Source organism: Hirundo rustica, chromosome 16 (genome assembly GCF_015227805.2).
Source record: "Hirundo rustica isolate bHirRus1 chromosome 16, bHirRus1.pri.v3, whole genome shotgun sequence".
Classification (NCBI taxonomy): Eukaryota; Metazoa; Chordata; class Aves; order Passeriformes; family Hirundinidae; genus Hirundo; species Hirundo rustica.
Window position 1 is genome coordinate 10221133 of NC_053465.1, and position 18607 is coordinate 10239739.

An 18607-nucleotide genomic window follows, 5' to 3' on the forward strand; every position below is an offset into this window, starting at 1 on the left:
AATCTCACATATGCAGAGTGGTAGCAGAAGCAAACTGTGCCACGTTGTCCCTATCCTGTCACTTCCCCAAGCAGGTACCATATATTGTGACAAAGCAGCTATAATAACCTTTTCTAAATTTTACTTTCTGCAGATGGAGAGAAAGCAGTGAGAGAATATAAAGCCTCACATAAAGGAAAAGAACACTTAGAAAATGCTCAAAATATCATGTACAATTAATCCCAGAGCAGCTCTGCAATACTGTAGGCCATGTCTCGCCCTTGCTTTGAGCTGAGATTCCTACAGCCTGGGATTCACTCCTTGCTTTTGAAAGCCCAACAAACAGGTATATGGCAGGGTCTGCAGGGAAGAGAGTCATCTTAGCACAGCTATGCCTTCAATTTAGGCTTTAATTGTGGCATCTCTTCTCTTGGTGTGAAATCCATATGGATTTGCTGAATTCTTATGCTTTTTTAAGGCACTTGAACACTGGTATAAATACAGAGAGTGTCTGGTGTGCTCTGCCTTGCACAGAGCCATGAACCACAGCCCCATTTCCCACCACCTCCTGTTCTCTACAAGCATTGCCTGGCGTTACCACCGCTGTGGTTTCTACAACAGAACAATTCAGCCTTGAACAAAATAACTGGTGGGGTTTTTTTCCCCAACAGCTGGCCCAGTAAACAACGTAAGATTTGAAAGTCAGGTTGTATCTCTTCTTCTTTGGCTTCCTGAAACCAGTAACAAGAGCTCCCCAGAGCAAATGGCAATTGCCTGCTGTAAACTGGAGCAGAATTGCCACCTTCTGCTGCGCAACAGGAACAAGAGTTTTGCACTCACTAATACTGCTGTGAGACCTGAGCATTACTTAGCTGGCCTTGTTATACAACTCTAGCCAGCCCACTTATCCACCAGAAAGCAAATAACCACTCAGGCTGAAGTTTATGAAACTTCTGGGATTCACAAATGTGTTTCGTGGATTTCTGGCAGTTGTCTGAATGTTCACAAATAATGTGATGCCAGTAATCACAGCAAGTCAAAGCTTGACACTTCTATTCATAAATCAGGAGATGTTTTATTTTTACTGCTTGAACATTTCTGTTCCCAAGCACGATTGGATTTGAACCATCAAGCTGGAGGTGAAAGGACCTTTATTTAATGTATTTGTTTAGGTTTATATGAAATATAAAAAAGTGTCTATGCAGGACTCTGGCCACCTTCACCATATATTAAAAAAATGTGGCCAGCTCACCCAGACAAAAATAAACTAAGTGACTTTCAAAAGAAAAAAAAAAAAAAAAAAGGGCACAAAAAAGGCCTCTTGGGAAGAGACCTCAAATCTTTCTATATAAACCAAAAACTTTTGCAGACAATGTTTCTCTCATCTCCAGAGCCTGGGACATGAAGAGTTCTGTCCCTCAGGTCAGCAGTATTGGGACTCTCCCAGGCCAGGGTGGAAAGAGAGCATTCAGTCATGCTGCTGCTGAGCAGATCTATCCAGTATTCTCTCCTTTAAACCAAGAGGACTTCAGCCAAAATGCCTCTGTGGCTTGCAGCTGCAGCAGTATCACTAGGGAGACAGAGCAATCTATTAAGCAAAGAGGATCCAGGATCCAAGACTCGATGCCAAGAATCTATTTTAGCCTCCCCCTTGCAAGCCTGCAGACACAGGGCAGGTCCTGCAGCACCAGTGGTCACTGCTGGGGGTGGAAACTCCCACTCATCTCCCCATGGGCACAGAGAGCATCCAGCCCCCCTGCCCAGGGCTCCCCTCCTCACACTGCACCTGCCCCCCACCACCCCTGGCACAGGGATTTCTCCCACTCATACTTTATGAAGTACTTTCATCCAAACTGTTCCTCCTTCCACAGTCAGAAAATAGTAAAATTATCACTCAAAGAGTAGAACGTGAAGAGAAAACCAACCTATTGACTTTGAAGCCTAAATTAAAATGAATCCATTAGGATTTTCTACCTCAAGGCAGATGATCCCTGCAGACCAGGTTGTGTCCTTCTGCTGCTGGCATCAGCCAAGAGCACCATCCACTGTCCCACTCAGCATCCTCTTTCCCTTCAGTCTCCTTTTGGAATGGGGACTGGTATGTGTGGACAGGCAGGGACAGAGGAGTCAGACGTGTCTTTGTAAAATTAGCTTTTCTCCTCATGTGGTCAGAATGTACAAATCTTTTAGTGACAGCTTGGTCTCTTCAGAGACAGCCCCAGTTCTCCTAGAGAAACATCCCTTCCAAAGTAAACACAGAAGTGACAGAGGATGAGCTCTTTACTCTTTTGAATGCTGCAGAAAGGAAGAATGCTGCAAAAGGTTGCAAACAGTCATCACTCTGACATGCTGTAGGTGAGGTGATGTTTTTCAAACCCTCTATGCGATACCAAAACACCACATCCATGTTTTTTTCACTCAAAGCTGGCAATTTTTGGGGAGGTCTCTGTTCAATACATTAAGCAGAGGTTTTCTCTTGGACAGGAATTGCCACTAGCTTGAAGGAAGACAAACAAACCTGTCCCTTCCACCCATCCATCCTGCCAGCAAGGGCTGCATCCCATCAGAGCTGCCTGGGCTGAGGGGAGGCTGCACGCAGGTGAAAGAACTCTGTCCCTGAGGCTCTGGTCTAGCCAGAGTAGATTTGGATAAGGATCAGGATCTACTGCAACAAGTCATGTAGAGCACAGTCAGACTTCCTCCACTCCAAGCACCTAAAAAGCAACCTGACCGGATTTTCTCCTGGACAACTCAGCATTTGAACAGGCCAGTTAATCAAAAGCACCTCCCAACTGCAATCACATCCTGCTGCCTTCTGACACTTGCCACTTCCATAACACCATTTACAGCTCCACTGTTGTAACAGGAAGCCCTGAGGAGGAACTGGCTCCTACAACATGTTGCTGTCACATTTTAGCCAAGGCTGAACGTAGATGGAAAACTCTTCTACAAAATACAGTGGAGATCTATTAAATGCATAATTTCCCTGGCACAAAATGTTATTCTTTTTGCAGGTCTGCTTCTTCCCTGGGATTCTGATGAAGTGTGCTCTGCTGTGTTATGAAATACACCATGTTTGGGTGTGAGGCACAGAAAACATCTTTGTTTAGCACAGCTTATCTTTTATCATGTCACTTTTCTATTGGATTTCTTTTCTGTCCACTGGAAACACTTTTGTGTGAGAGTTACACTCCTTTACTGGGAGGCTTTGCTGTGTGACCTGCAGTGTCACAGGCAGGACCAGGTCCTCCCCATAAGAGCAGGCTGGGCAGCTTGATACAACAGAAAGGAATATGGAACAAATAAAGAACCAGGAAAAGCAATACAACACTCTTATCTAAGTGGGCTACAGAGGCATTTTTCAGCCTGAAACACAGATATGCAAAAAACAAACAAACAAACAAATCAAATCAAACCAACAAAAAAAACCCCAACAACAACAAAACAAAAAATCCACAAACAAGCAAACAAACAAACTAACAAAAACCACAACGAAACAAACAAATAAAAAACAACAACAACAATCCCTAAACTGCTATTTCCTGTATGATGCTCATTATTCCCTTTCTACACACTTACCAGAGTTAGCATTAGAGCTCAAGAAATCTGGGAATGCCACCAGCACATTAATTTTGCTAGGAAAAGGCGATGTGGTAACAAAGCACAAACCAACCCTGCCAATCCAGAGTACGTCCCTCTCACAACTGTCACTCCTGTAATTTCTTCCAGATCCTTCAGAAATTGCAAAGAGGAACACACGGTAAATAAAATTGCTTGGTAGAAAGGATTCATTTCTCTGCTTCATCGTGCCCTTCTGCAAACACCTGGCAATTGAAGTCCCACGAGATACTTGCTCTGATCGCTCCCCACTGCTGCACTCAAGTGTGGTGAACTGGTCCAGCAGAGCTCTACCAAGAGCTGGGTGGCACAGAGAGACTTCTCTTGGCAGGAATGAGCTGTCAGAGCAGCTCAGCTACTTTGCACAACCTGCCCTGTGCTGCCTTCACTGGAATGGTGTTCCCATTCCCCAACACTTTATGCATCTTTGTTTCCATCAGCAGTGCTCCCTGAGCAGCTCAGCATCTGGGCATGTCCCCACTTGAGCTGGGCTGCACACCCAGCTCAGCCCAGCTCTGCCTGGACTCCACAAAGCAGGTGTTCATCTCCCTCAGTGCCGTGCAGGAGCTGCAGGTGGGTACCAAACCCCCAGGCGGGGTGTGCTCCTCCCACAGCCCACTGCTGAGGCCTCCCCTGAGGCCAAACCACACCACAGAAATGCCACTTGCTGCTTCACTGAGTTACTCAGCAGCTCCTGCACCCCCGCAGAAATTCCGCTTCTCAACCAGAGGGCTTCAAATTAACATTTCCCATACCCCAGAAAGATGCTGCCATTCCCTGACTGCCTGCTTTTCACCTCTCCTCCTGTCAAAGCCTTGCTTCTTTCACAAGGAGGGTTCATGTTTCAGTGAGTGAACCGGCAGAGGAATCACCATGATCCTCTTTCATCTCCTGATGATGATTCTCACTCAGGGATTCCTGCTACTGCCCTATTTTCTGTAAATAATACAATGTGAAATATGGGAGTCATTCTCAAGAAAGACGATGGCACAATTTATGTACTTTTCTCCTTTGAGCAAAGAATTTCTGAACTTCTTTGGCAACATCACAATCCTCCAAAAGAAAGGAGGGACTAAAGCTCCTTTTAGGACAGCCTAGATAAGTCAAAACACGTTTTTTTTCCTGGATTTTACCTCCAAGTCCCTTGTATTGAAATTGAGCAACCTGAGTAGCTGATTAAGGTCCCAAACCCTGGATGAAGTTAGGGGTTGTAGTGACAAAGTGTTACCCACTCTTCATACTTTTGCTATCTGCTTGTGTTTTCTGAGCCCAGTGGCTTAAAGCAGCAGTGAGTTTTCCTCACGGGATATTCAGGTGGGAACCAGCATCTGACAAGCACATTCACCCAGTCCAGAGACCAAACCAACACTTTGATAGTGCAAAGGTTGGGTTCAAACCCGAAGTCAAGGCCCAAATACATTCAACAGTGTGTGAGCTTTTTACTTCCCCTGTACCTCACTCCTTCCTAAGGAAAGTGCACAGTGGATCATACTTTCAGGATTACTTTATGGAGAAGTTTCATGAAAGGTAATCCTGAGGCAGGAGTGTTACAAGCTTCCTTCCCACAGCCCTCAGCACAAGGGACTTTCCATGTCTGATGTTGGCTTTCAGATTCATTAAAGCCAGGCAGGAAGAGATGGCTCATATGCACACAGCGCTTTTCCTGCTGATCAATAAGCTTCCTTCCTGCCTGATAACTAACCCACTCATAATATTAACAGTGTTATTTAAGACCTGTAGAAACTCTGATTCAAACAAACCAGAAATATCTTGACCTAGATACTGGGAACAAAACAATACTGAGTAAACTTTGGGATTGCCCGTTCATCTATCATTGCACTTGACATTTTATTGAGGAATTGGAGCAGAGCTATTTTACCCCAAATGTTCTTACACCAGTGTACTTATTCAGAGAGAAAAGTCTTTTGGACATTTTCCCCCTCTCAATTTAGATTTAAAGGGGAGCATTTTAGAGTCCATTAATAAGGGACATGAGCTGCCCTTTCAACAACTGCAGATAGCAAACGCTATTATATCAGAAAACATAAATGAGGCTCAGTTCTGTGTCCTGAGGATAAAAGGAGCATGAGGAAAGAAAGAACACCAAGAGTATTTCCACCAGGTTACAAGAGCACAGGCTCGAGAAAGTGACCTGCACTGTCAGAGATGGTGAAGAATGGTTTAATAAATATTTCCAGAAGCAGCATTAAGCTGTTGGTTGTTTGGGCTTTATGCAAAGCTGGGCATATTTTGCAGCACTTTTGCAAATCAAGGCCTTGCTTTCCTCAGGGTCTGTACCAAAATTCACAAAAAAGCACATGTGCCCAGCTTGTCTAACATCTCCAACTGCAAAGCTCAGGATGACCTGAGCACCCAACCTTCTGTCCAGAGCTGGACCCCACAGTCTAATCTAGCTTATTTCTGCTTATTCCACTTATCCATCCAAATTTTGGTGCTTACCTGTACATGTTTCAGTAGATGGAGCATTTTAAGTGTTTACCTACCTGGAAGACGGTCTCCTTAAAAGGTAGCAAAGGAAAAGAAGGACTTTCAGAAAAGATCAAATACATCATAAGCTTGGCAGACACTGTAGCCCTGAAACAGCAGTTTGAAACTTGCACCATAACAAATCTTCTCCTATACATTATCTCACAGGAAACAACACATGATAAATTCTTAGCACAATGTGATTCCCCTCCTTCCTCCTCCTCCCCACTTCAGAAAGATTTAACATCTAATTCAGCTTTTGACGAGCTGCTTCATCACTGCGGGAATGTTGTTGATCTCTGTCGGAACCCTGCGGCCTTGGACAGAACAAACTGAAAGGGGAAAAAAAAAAATTTGGCCGTCTGTAATGATAAATAAATACATTACAGGATACAACTCTGGGGAATGGAGGCTGACACTGACTGAGCACCATGACCTCCACACAACTGCCAAGTCTCCACTGCTTAACAAAAGTCAACTTTTGTTTGCCTTCTCCCCCCTCAACGACAATTTCTTAAAGAGCAAATGCAGGATGGAAAAGGGGGAGAAAAAATAAAACCAATAAAAGATAGAGAGCTCCAAACCCTCCTCATCTGCTGCCCAGAGGCACTTTGGTTTTGACAGAACAGTATTTTATTCCTTTGGTCTCCTGGAAATTGGGGGAAACCAGTCCATGCTGCATCAGCAGCAGTGGGACAAGGAAGCTGTGCCACAGGGAATGCTCAAATCCCTTTAAAATTTTTTTTGCATTAGGATGTGCCTGCCTTTAGGCTAGTTCTTGGCTTCAATTTGATTTTCTGTCTACTTAAGTCCCACTCACAAAATCAAATATGTATTTCAGCTGTTGGGTCTTCACATTGATGGCAACAATAATTAAGTAGAGAGGAAGCAATTAGTTACGCTATCAAATAAGCCACCCCCTCATCCCTGGAAGCCTCACCCACTCGTGTTAACCTGTTTCCTGGACTCTCCTTTTCCATATCTCTCCAATCTCTTTCCCATTTCTCTCCAATCGTGCAGAAAAGTGATGCCTGCTGCCACCTCTCCTCATTTTGCAGACGCACAAAGCGATAAATAAATGTCACGACAAAGTCAGTCAAGTCAAAAGCCAAGTATGGACTGCAAGCATTAACTCTTGTGCCTGCATTGTGCTTTCCATGAGGTTTTATTCCATTAACTGCATGTGCTCCATGGGAACCACAGCGGACCCAGCCTGATCACAACTTCATGGTGAAGCTCTGAAGAGCCATCAATCCATGACGTTTTATTCCATTAACTGCATGCGCTCTATGGGAACCACAGCGGACCCAGCCTGATCACAACTTCATGGTGAAGCTCTGAAGAGCCATCAATCCATGACGTTTTATTCCATTAACTGCATGCACTCTATGGGAACCACAGTGGACCCAGCCTGATCACAACTTCATGGTGAAGCTCTGAAGAGCCATCAATCCATGAGGATTTATTCCATTAACTGCATGCGCTCCATGGGAACCACAGCGGACCCAGCCTGATCACAACTTCATGGTGGAGCTCTCAAGAGCCATCAACACCTCTCAGCAAAGGACAGCACAAAACCCCCTCGCTATCTCTGGCAAAGCTCCCTCCAGCCCAGGAAGAGAAGAGCCTCCCCAGCCCGTGCTGATCAGCCGCAGCGGCTCGCTGAGCGATTCTTCGGTGGCACAAAGCCGATGGAGCTATACCGCTCCTGGAGCCCACAGCAGCACTGCCTCCCAGAGCTCCACTGCACTGTGCAGAGGCTCCAGCTCACCCCGAGCTGGCTCAGGCGTACAAGGCACAGCTTGTTCCAAGAGTTTCTTCTGCTCCCCTAAGAGACGTGTCCTGCCAGCTCACCCCGTCTCACTGCCGCCGACACCGGGCTCTATCTTCACAGCTCTGGGCTTGCAGATCATTTAACTCAGCCATTCACCAAAGCACCTATTTAATCCACTCCGCTCACAGTTGCTACTATTAAAATATTTTGTATTTTCAAATGTCCTGTAACTACTTATGCTTCATAATGCCCTTCTTTTTTCCCCCGTCGCCTGTCCTTTGTATACACAGCAAAGTGGATAAGGGAGGGATGATTACACTCACACAAACAGCGGAAGGCTCATGATTCAATCCCTTTATCTTTTGTCTCTGATTGATATTTTTAATTTCTCAACCTATCTTGTTTCGTTCTCCTTAGGTTTAGAGGATTTGAATGGTTCATTTTCAGTTAAGGGTAGGATCTTTCTAATGTGTCTTCTTATGTTTGAATATTCTCCTGAACTTTTTCCATTGCTTTGAAATTCCCTCTGAGAGTAACTGGAGAAAAGTAGTTTTCTTCATCAATTCCCTAAGACTGTTCTGCCGGGGAATACCTATTTCACATTAATTATATCTTTGGTTGTCCTTGTAGTTGTTTCCTGCAAGTGCAAACGGAGTGCATTACAGCCTCTGTTAGCAAAGGGCTGCCTGGTGCACTGTAGGGGCTGCCCTTACAGACAGACCTCCACAAAATCGGGCAAGAGATCTAAGTGGTGCACAAGCATTCCCCAAACCACCACTGAGCTCAAGTCTTGACCTGCCCACCGGAACAAGATTGAGACTTTCTAGGAGAGAGTGGATAAGAAGAAAAAAAATATCAGAAATAAATATGAAATCCATCTTCAAAGCTATACATCTCAACATTTCACTTGAGTCAAATACACAAAAACAAAACAAAAACAAAAAAAAAAAAAAACCAACAACAACAAAAAAACCAACAACAACAACAAAAAACAGGACAAAACAGAAACCAACCCAAGTGCAGAGAAGCTCTGCCTCTGACACAGGTACAACAGAAACGTGCACCCCCCCCCCCCGGTCTCAGTGAACAGTTTTGGATGTGAATTCCTCCCTTCAGAAACCAAAGGAGCCTTTCTGTGCTCCACAACTCATCCACCGCAGGCAGCAGCAGAGGGGATCTCCTGTGACCTGTGTCTGTGGCTGAGGGGCAATGCAAAGCTTCTGCAGAAATCAGAGTGGATGGAAATCGGCTGTGGACACCTGGGTGGACATCATCTGCCCGGGCAGCCCTCTGTGCTGTCCTGCCTCTCCCTCGCTGCTGCGGCTCTCCGGCGTGTGCACGCTTCGCCTGTGTGTTTAAACAGCAAGGCTGATAAGGAGTACTTGTCTGTCAGCAGTATCTGAAGCCCACGGCTCTTTGAGAGCATTTGGGTTTACTTGGCGGGTCATGCTGACTCCTTGTGAGCCATTTATCATGACAAAAAACTCCAGAGATTGGCACTATGCCAGTGTCTTCCCTGCTCTTCCCTCCCCCCACCCCTTTCTCCCCTCCTGGGTATTGATGCTACATCAAAACAAACCTCCAGTTCACATAGCAACAGAACATTTTTATATAACCCCTGCATGGGAACGCTGCACAAGCCATTGGACAATCCCTTGTAAGCACGTTAGGTAATTCCAGGATATTTTGCTGGTTTTTGTCAAAAACACCCCTGACTAAATGAGCTACAAAAAGGGAAGAGGATCTTTTGCACATGGGCCAGATTTGAAACACAACTTGGCACCGAGGACAACAGGGGATTAGGGCACCTATTGGTTCCATGTTCCGAATTTTGCCATTTTTTGTCTCACTTGGAATCAAACTGGGGAATCCAAAGCATTTAAGTCAGTTTGTGCATAATGTAATTGAAAGAAAAGCAATGCTGAAGGGATCTGCTGAGTCAGGGCTTTAATAAGACAAAGACTAAAATTTAGATTTTGGTGAACACTGAAAACTCCCATTGCTATCCAAAGCAGGGATATCTGTACAGACCGTGTACTTACACAGCTATAAACCAGCCAGGTCATCTTCACTTCTCTCATCCTGTCACAAAAGGTTAATATTTTCAATAAGGATAGAATAAATATGCTACTTTCAATCTTTTCACAGCATTCCTACCTCATCTTTACTTTGGGCTAATCTTCCACTACTTTGCTGCAAGGATCACAAAGGGGTAAAAATTGAGGATTTTTACTCCTTTCCCCTGAACCCTAACTAGAACAGGACACCAAGACAGGCAAATCAGGACTTACAGTAACCTTAGAGCCACTGTTTACTCATTGGTATATCTTCCCTCTGTGCACTGAGCTCAGCTCATCACAAGATCTGGGATTAAGGACAGAGCTTTCCTCCAAACCCTACTGATAACAATCACTCAAGATTTTTTGCTTACACTACCAGCATCCCAGATTTCCTGGGAATTTCAGCAAGTTTCTTGCAGTTCCCAGGCTTTAGGACACTGCTGATGACTTTGACTTCTCTTGGAAGTCACTTCTCCAGTAAGTCACTGGAAACATTTTGTGGTGAGTCGGTGGTACAGGAAATATATTCTCTGGACCTTTCCAGAATAAATATCTACAGCCTGATTGCTTCAGTTGTGGTGTAATGCACCGGTCCAGTGCTCCTGCACCATTTGGAAAAGATAATAGTTAAGGTGTATCTATCTATCTAGGTTATTATACAATGCACATCATTAAAGGATAATTCATGCAGCAGCTAGAATACAGGTAATATAGGACAAAAATTATGGATTAACTTTTGTAGCTCCAGAGAAACTCTTCTATGCACCATTTTCTTGACTGCAATGATAGAAGTGGAAGGATGTCTTAATTGAGACATTCTGTCCCCCGTTATCTCTTAATTCTTTTGGATCATTCCCATCTTCATTCCTCTGTGCTTCAGGGAAGATGAGCAAGTCACTCGAGCAGCATCCCAGAGGTTCTCCCCTCATGTAAAGCCCATAGACAACGTGCTGGGCTTTTATGGAGAAAATTCTTTAGACGTATGTTTCCCAGCCTCAAACTGACTCAAAGAATCATCTGAAAGCCTGTAATTTTTCTGTCCCAGGAACACTCATAACTTCATGTGGTCTTCAGCTTTGTGAGTCCTTACTCTAATGCCTTTCAGGCTCAGCAAAGCAGAGCCATACGGGATTGTTAGGAAGTGTTAATGGGCTGCAGTGGCTCTGTAATTCAGCACTGGCTGGCAAATTATCACACCCCATTGTCACTTCATCAGCTGGCAGCCTGGACAACTGGAACACAGGTGCCTCTGTGCTTAAGGTTGCTAACATTGGTGACGAGCCCAGGAGAGCACCCAAGGTCCACCCAAGTGCCCACCCTCAGGATCAACACTGGAGTCCTCAATATGTTGTGTAATCTTTGGGTTTCAAGAGAGGATTTGCTTTTTTTTTTTTTTTTTTTTTTTTTTTTTTTTTTTTTTTTTTTTTTTTTTTTTCCCCAGCAACTTGCTCAGTAGTAAGCTCATCAACTACTTTGTCAAATCTACCTCCACACATATCTTGTCTCAAGGTTTCAAGAAATTCCCGTGCTTTTTTTTCTGGGAACAAATTTGGGATGCCTTTTTGGGGAACACTCAATTCCTTGTTTTATAGAGATAAAGAAGAACACGACCAACACATCTAAAAGGCTGACTACATCATCTAGGCTACTACATCATTAGGTACATAACACAAGATCTATGCAGAGAGAAATATCTAGGAGGAAATTCAAGGCCCTAAGACAGGTTCTGTGAATCGGCATGAACAGCTCTCTAAAATGTAAAAAATAAATGAAACCGAATGTATGCAGCCAACTTGGTGAAGCTCCATTGGCAACCAATTACGCCCCAAGCCTTATTTTCAGAAGTGTGTGCATGTAATGGTGTGTGCAAAAATGAACAATCAATAGTGTCCTTCATTTATATGACTTGCCATGATTGCATCCTGCAGCCATGGTAACTGTGCCCCCACCTGAGGGGCTGCAGGAGCACATATGCAGATTTGCTGGTGGGTTCCCATCCCAGCTGCTGAGAACACCTCGTTTTAAAGAACCTCAATCCCCAAGTCACATGTGACAGAGGAGCCTCCATAGCAGCAAATGGTTTGTGTGTGTTACACCGATATAAATGCACACACATACATTCCTGTGTAAACAAAACAACATGATTGACTTCTTCTGTTACAGGAAGGAGGAAGCATCAGCTGAATACTTTGCACCTGCTGCTGCTGCTCACAGGGTCAGCCAGGACCCCTCTGTGCCCCCTGTGCAGATCCTCCTCGGGACAAAGGGGTGACTCCAGATCTGCCCCAGACAAGGGGACAAGCAAGGCAGTGCCTGACTTCACTGGCGGACTCGGGGAGTGCTGGCAAGGCCAAACAAGCAGGTGTACAACTCTCCTACAAAGCATGAGCATCCCTCTGTGCTCTGGGCCTGTTAAACAAGGCCAAAGGAGATTTTTGGAAGTCAAAAAACCTTTACCTTTTGTTAAAACGAGTACAAAAACATGATGAAACCAGATGTTTCCCTCTGTTGCTTTTTAGAAAAGTCCTGCTCACGTTCCCAATAAGGAGGAAGGGTTGTCCAGTCAAAGCCAGAGCAGTTTTTGGAATCCCAAATCTCTACTGAGAGAAGCCCAAAGATATGATGGGGAGAGTTGAAATTGCCAAGTGATGCAGACACAGATGAGGCGACGTTTTCTATTTCTTATCCTCTGGAACAAGCCAGGAAAAAAGCAAGAAGGAACAAGAAAAATATTTATTGAGTCTACAAATGCTTGTCTTCACCATGCAACGGAAGCCCTTTCTGTCATAGTGAAGAGAGGAGAGGAAGCCCTGCAGAGTTATCTCAAGCCACAGCATCTCTGTTCTGGAGTCAACTGTTTTGAGGAAGAACCTGCACACTGGGGGAGTCCAAAGAGAGAGACAGGCACTGGGTGGGTGGCATGAGTAGTGGTGAAAATGGATTGAAAAATCGCTGCTGCCTCCCCCAGTGAGTAAATTTTGCAGTCTGCTTTACCCCAGAGTTTCTGTTCTATGCCCTGCAAACACACACACTTGGCTGGCCTTGACACTGCCCAGGTCACTCAGCTCCTCCTGGGTTTTGTTTATTGCCTGGTATTTTTGAGAACAGTGCATGGCATCTCCCCTGAAAGAAGTCCTAACAAGAAAAACAAAGCTTATTTATCCAGTTTAACCACTGGATAAAGCCTAAACTCATTGGATAAAGCATTCTACAGCCTCTACATTCATTACCAATTAATTATTGAAAAGGTATCTATTTTAATGTTTTTAATATGCATAAAAGTAAAGACAATTCCAGTTGCCATGCAACTGGCTGAGGATCATGTAAACATAAATGCAGTACCTTCATTTTCATGAATAATCTTATGTATCTGGAGAGAAGGGCTCAGCAGAGCCACCTCAGACCAGAGCAGAGGAGCAGCATTAAGGTGCAGGGGAATTGACCACTTGGTATCTGTGAGCCTCTCTTTTAGGTAATAATTTGATTATCAGTGTAGCAAAAAAGGCCAGGACCTCGTATCCAAGGACTAAGATGCAATTGTTTGGCCCCTGGAATTGCATCCTGAGAGATTGACATGGAATATTTATATACAATGCAATCAAGAGAGGTCTTATTGACAATCAGCCATAGCTCAGCATGCAGCCTGATAAGAGTTGTAATTATACAGACGAAAAAAAGAATTGACAAAAGATGTATGTGATGATTCCAGCTGATCTCTACTGCTTCACACAGGCACCATCAATCTCTGCTTAGTTTGGTTTAAAGTACAGATGGTTCCACTAGGCATCAGAGATTCCAGTACATATCCAGAATAAAATTGCATGCTTTCTCTCTCCAAAAATTTGTTGAAGAGATGAACTTTGGAAAAACAAGATCTTTGAATTCTTTGTGAAAATGTGGGTATTACTGTTGTAAATAAGAAAAGTGTAAATTAAAAAATGTTTTTGATAAAATAGAATTAAACAGTACATTTTTATTTCAGAAAAATTACATTTAAAGTTGAGATTTTTTTTTTTTTTTTACTTTCTCTCTGCATTATTCTTCCAGTTTCTCCTGGAACAAACTTTACTTTTTGGTATGGTTACAATGAAAAAAAAAAAAAAGAAAGAATTATTTTTCTGCATAGACTGAACAACATAAAACTAGCAGAAATATCTCCCACATTGGGAAGCAGCAAATAAACACATAGTTTCAATTCTATTCCATCTCTTTCTCCAAAACCCCTTCTCCTGTAGTCTAAACAATCTGATTAGTTGTTCGCAAACCCGACTCCTGCTTTTAAAACTCATTTACAAAGTCCTGAGGTTGTTTATTTTCCCTTCTCTACTCTTGCAAAGGCTGCAGGGTGCTTTATTCCCATGAAGACCTGCATCCTTAAGGTGATGTAAATCTTATTCTCTTTACCTGCTTCCCAAAGTTTTCCTTCCACCTCACTTTTCCCTTTGCTGCTGACAGACATACCAGGGAACAGACTCTCTAAATTGTAATTTAAATTACAGGAGTGAGAACTTAAATCACATTTGTGTAACTGATTGATAGGTTTAGATGATATAGATTTTTTTTTCCTTAAGGTTTTGTTTGTTGCTGGTTTTTATACCTGCATACAATTTATTAGAGTAGGCAGTATGGTCTTAAACACAGCTAATATTACTCTTTAATACACTCAAAAGAAATGTTTGGCATTTAACTTTATAATAAAAGGTATCAATTAGGAACTGTCAATGTTTTTAGTAGTGATATCTAATTACTGTAACTTGCTATAGGCTATCTTGTTAAATTCTAGTTGAATGACTAAGTATTCCTGACAAGTTTAATGCATTATTAAAGGTGCAATTACTTGGTTATTGCTCATGTAATTCTGAGTTAATTACATGACATCTAAATTCATCATTTTTATGTTTATTGAACTTCGGTAAATTCACTTTTAGCTATTGCTTGGTATTTACACCATGACTCTCTTCCACTCATTTTGGACTTAAAGGAGAGTGGAGCTGCATCTTCTCAGTACAGCGGGAGAAACCAGGAAGGAGAAAGGATCTACAATCACAAGCCTAGTTTTCCTATCAGTTTTTCATTTTCCTATGCTTTCCTTCCCTGCTGCAGTTTCACTACGATGTGGTTTGCTCAGTTTTCAGCAGAAGAAAATGAGATTGCATGTCTTCAGAGGGTGTGAAATGCTGATCCTACTGAAATCAGTGGCAAAGCTCTCACACGGAATAGTGACAGGAGTTCACCCTTGTGAACCTTTGCTCTGGGGGTAGAGAATGAACCACCCCAAGGGCACTGGGTACAGGATTTCCTCAGAGGTGGCATCAGCAGTCAGATGCCAAAGGGGTGTCTCCAAGAGTCAGTCATTTTAATTTCCACCCACAGCACTCGGGAGAAATGTACAAACAAACAATGCATTTGAAATTCCCTTCTACTGTTGTGCTTCCTCCCTGTACGATGCCTTATTTCCCACTCTGGATTTGCAAACACAGCCTCTTGTGCTTCACCCAGTTCGTACCACAGCCCTTTGCCCCAGGGCCCTCACTGTGCTGACCCACAGCAGGTGGAAAAGTAAATGCTGCCCGTGCCACGGCTACCAAATGAAAACCCTGACAAGCCCAGGTGCCATCATTAGACAGTCAGTGAATCCGAGGTTATAAATCTTGCTTCATTCCCATTTGGAAGAAAGATCTTCAATTAAGCAGAAATTGATTTTCTAATGATTTTTTTCCCCCCTGCTCATGATTGGTAGATTGTTTGAAACTGTTCCAGCCCAACAACATAGAGACAGAACAATTATATATGTATCCTAGCTGACAGCAGGACTGATTTTACGTCAGTGAATTGAATTTAGCCCTTTGATTTTTTGGCAAGAAGTGCACCTTGCAACAATTATAAAGAAGAAAAAAAAAAAAAATCCTAGCTAACCTTTGCAACTCTCAAGCCAGTCAGAAAGCTTGGAGGGAATGCAATGGGGCTTGGGATATTGTTTCTGATCTTATGGAATCCCTCACTACTCTGCAGTGTGTGTAGCATTGAGGTTAGTGCAGTTTCCAATTAAATAAATTACTTAAGTAGTTTGTGATGACTGAGATATTAGTGGAGGTTTGAATAAGTTATTTGGCAGATCGGATGCCACATTACCGTTGTTGATAAAGATACTTAGGAAATCAGAGACCCACAATCACAATTTTCAAAGCAAATCTGAATTTTAATGTTGATGGAAAAGACTCAAAATGGATCAATTCAAAGTGCACTAAGCTTACTTGGAGTTTTTCCATTAATTTCAAAGCTTTCTACACCATAATTTAAGGCATAGTCCTCCTATAAAATAACCCTTTCTGTTCACAGAGAACAATCAGAATGGGATTAAAATCCTATTAGATGTGAATTAAGCAAATAATTTAAACCTTGCTCTGTACATTGACAGGCAGAGGTTTACCTTCTAAACTCTCTAGATGTAGTTTTGATCCTACTAATTTTGTTAATAAGGTATAATTAAAGGCAAGATCCTTCCATCTACAGGACAATACTGAATGCAATTATCCATGTTGTGTTAATAATTAGCGGAGCTCACCTTGACTCACCATCCCTGGAGGGATTTAGAAGTCGTGTTGGATGTGGTGGCACATGGGGCCATGGTTTAGCGGTGGACTTGGCAGTGTTGGCTTGGACTTTGTGATCTCAAAAGTCTTTTCCAGCCTAAACAATTCTATGATTCCACGACACGGCTGTGACAGGGAAGATACAAGCACAGGACAAAAAGACAAACTGCTCCAGGAGAAGTTAAAATGTCACTGTCAAAGCAACAGACAGCAGACTCAGAAAAATTGAGAATGCAAAGAAGCTCAGAGGCAATGCTATTTGTCAAGAAAGACAAGAGTCAGTAGCTCACTAGCAATTTAATCCTTGTTGTGACTTTGTGGGCATCCCAGACTTGAATAAACCACTGGAGCACAGGCCAATGCCAAGCCAGCCTGCGCCACAATCACAGTAATTTTGAAGCTGGACCATGGTATGTCTCCAGTTTAATCCAGTTTAATCTTTTTCATCTGCAGATGACGTTGGCCAGGAGAATCTAAATCTTGCTAGAGCGAGTCAGTAAAAGTAGGTGCCACATTTCCTTGAAGCAATCAAAGTAAATCCCATTTTCTATCAGTCTAACAAGGAAAGTTTGGAGATTTTCAGCTTGCATTTCCTAGTATGTTAATTTCATCTTTGCCCACATATTATTCTGCTTGATCTGACCTGAATCTGACTTATTGCATTTCCCAAACTACTTTTCACTCAGCGGTTAATTAAAAGATTTGGTCCCTGACACACTGCTTACAGCCCTTATTGGCACCCATTAGCCCAGCTAGACTAATTCTCCTGAAAAGCAAACCTCCTTATATTCCCAGGGTCAAAAGTTCACAGACAATTCCCTAAATCTTTAACATTCACTATTAGTTCATTATTTGAACCTACTCTGCTGTAAGAGGCTGTATTCAAATGTAGGCATAGGAAGTCATTCAAAAAAGACAGTTTCTCACACAAATTCATCACTTGCCAGCTCACTCCCTCTCCGTCTGTACAACAATAGGACTGCACAGAGCAAGAAATATGAATATTTTTTGACTTTCCTTCGAGTACTTTTTTGTCTAATACACATCCAACAAAGAAAGTGCACGTTCTAACATATTCTAAGCAATTAGTGTATGCATTGTGCCTCAGAAGTACCCCAGCAGTTTATTTCCTGTGCACACACCCAGAGCATGGCAGCGCCTTTCAGGCACACACAGGACTGAAATCCACACATGAACACCAATGTAAACTGCAAGCAGCAGCACCTGTGTCCTGATAGTCCCACTGCAATGAAAGGAGTCAAAATTCAAGAGCAGATCTCAGCTGAGGCTGTAAATAAACACACACTCTTGTTCACACACAACACCACATTCTCTCTCACATGCATACATGCAGGCTCATAGACACATTGAAATTAGTCCTATTCTAGAGATAAAAGATAAACCAGAAAAGTGAGATTTGGGTCGAGGTGGTGGAGCCCCCAAAGCCCTGAATCTCTGAGAAATCTGGCTCCTGGGCTTTGGTTCGAGCCTACCTTTGCTGTACAGACATGAAGCCAGGAACCAATTCATTTGGGCAGGTGTGTGGGAAGGGAAAAAGGCAAAGTTTAATTATTAAAGCTATGTGGCTGTGCAAGCATCCTACTTAAGTTAAGAGGAGTTGTCATTAAACTCAACCTTTCCCCCTTGAACCTGGTGTCTGGAATAGCTCAGACACCAATGATGACCTTCTGTATTTCTTTTAATTATTCTGAAATAACCTCCTCCAGCTCACTACAAGCCCTCAGCTACTTCAAGCAAAGACATTCTAATGATTTCGATTAAATCTTGGCCTCTCCCCAGCAGAGCACAAATTAAAAGCATTACTAGGAGGATACAAGCTTCAGCGCTTGGAAGTGTTATATAAAGAATGGGGAAAGCTGCCAAGAGCTTGTTGTCATTTCGTGCAGAGTGGGGGATGATTAACCCCTTGGTGGCTTTTCATACCCTGCCAAGATCACACATCTCACTCCTGGGGGGTTTGCTCCTCGTGACCATCCCCCACGTTACACTTTACACCCTTTTCAGCTTGATATTTGGAGAATGTATTCTTCCAATGAAGCACTGTCATATTTAGGCTCTGAAATGAGCTGTTTTAC

At 43.0% G+C, this 18607-nt stretch overlaps 1 long non-coding RNA gene across 13 annotated transcripts in view; it reads right to left on the bottom strand.

Moving 5' to 3' along the window:
* Positions 1-18607, bottom strand: part of LOC120760147 (uncharacterized) — a 383062-nt gene that overhangs the window by 128417 nt on the left and 236038 nt on the right. Inside the window, exon 1 of one of the 13 annotated variants that reach the window (XR_009208362.1) lies at positions 6102-6303. The exons of the other annotated variants lie outside the window; for them this stretch is intronic. This is a non-coding gene — a long non-coding RNA (uncharacterized LOC120760147). Of the gene's footprint in view, positions 1-6101; positions 6304-18607 lie in introns of those variants that run through there. 13 annotated transcript variants of the gene reach the window in all.